We start from the raw sequence: 1,590 nt of genomic DNA on the forward strand, positions 1-1,590 counted from the left end.
CCCATCCCGCCCTGCACAGGGTCGGGCAGCACGACCCGCTTCTCCCCCGCTCCTCCACTGCCTTGGACCGTTTCTCATTACGTTCGACGTGTTTGCGAACTGGACTGTTTCGTAATTCCACCACGGGCCGCGCGGCGGGCGCGCCATGGAGCTCATTCCAGTTAGCACTCACCCCCGTGTTTTTCAGCCCACCATCTCGTTTGGGGGACACGTTAATTTTTAAAATGTTTCAATGATGCGTGATTGGTGTGTGTTCTAATTTTTTTTCAAGTCAATTTCCAAAAATATATTTGTATTTTCCAGCTCTAAGAAAACTAACCCACAGTGCTAAGAAAGAGACAGTCCCCTCGGCTGGACCTCAAAGCTCCCACTTAAATTCTTCGAACATCTCAAATAGCTACATCAGTCCACGACACGACGATCCGCCTGCCGGCTGGGTGAGAGGGGAGGGGGTGGGGGGGCAAGCTGAGCGCAGCGCTGCCCAACGACGCACCGTCGCCACAACCGAGCCCCCGTGTGGTTCTGTTCTAAAAGGGGACAGAGCGAGGAGGGACGGAGCACGTTTCCATTTCCACAGACATTCTTAGGTCTCCAGCGCCCAGACGCCCAACGTTAGGGAATTGTTATTGGGAGCAATTTCTTGCCCCCAAGCAAGTAGGCCACGGGCCCGTGTGCATTCGTTTGGTAGAGTAAGACAACGACATACATGAGGGGTTTTTAGTCTGACTACTTGAGTGATCTCAAACGACGGACTATGATTACAAAGTTCATATAGATACGATTTTTAGCAGATGATACCTTACAAACTTAAACTTATTTTTCGAAAGTATGCAGGCAAACAACATCTAAACACAACAGCATATGGATTTTTCTGAGTATTTTTCATCAGTGCGCGCAATAACCAGAGAGCCCCCGTGCCGACACGCCATCTGAGCTCCGTTGCGGTCGATTTCCTGTAGGCGGCGTCCTTACACATCGACCGACCGTTCTGCGACTCCATGGCGCATAGGGCAGGCGTCGTGCTCACAACTCGTGTGCAGCAGGCGCGATGGCCAGCTCCTGGCAGCGGCCGCGCGGGTCGGCGACGGGGTCGTTGGCCACCTCCCAGCGGGTCCTGGTGGCGCACTGGCACTGCATCCTGATGCTGCTGCAGCTGGCCGGCATCATCGGCTGCAGCGGCTGGCCGCCACGCTGGTCGCGACCCTGGACCAGCTACGCTTTCACGTCTCTGGTGGTGCTCAGCGTTGTCAGAGCTACGCTGCTTTGGCCCACCGTTCAAGTCGGTTAAAAACGCAGAGTGGTCCATATTAAGGCGGCGTGCACAAATTACGTTATCGTTTTTTGGTCGTTTTTTGGTCTCTCTGTCATCGTGTGTAACTCTCTTCTCTACCCCCCCCCCTCCCCCCTGATGACATAGTTTTTCCACTGAAAGATCAGAGTAGCTCAATCAGGTTATTTTGAGTTGAAGATTGGACCACCCAAACGTTCAATCTGTGTTAATTAAGCATCTTCTGATTCACATTAACCCCAAAAATAAACAATGTAGAAATAGTTCTTTAACGTTGTACCTATTAATTATAGCCGGAAATT

This window comes from Frankliniella occidentalis, unplaced genomic scaffold (genome assembly GCF_000697945.3).
Source record: "Frankliniella occidentalis isolate FOCC.00 unplaced genomic scaffold, Focc_3.1 Scaffold10, whole genome shotgun sequence".
Lineage (NCBI taxonomy): Eukaryota > Metazoa > Arthropoda > Insecta > Thysanoptera > Thripidae > Frankliniella > Frankliniella occidentalis.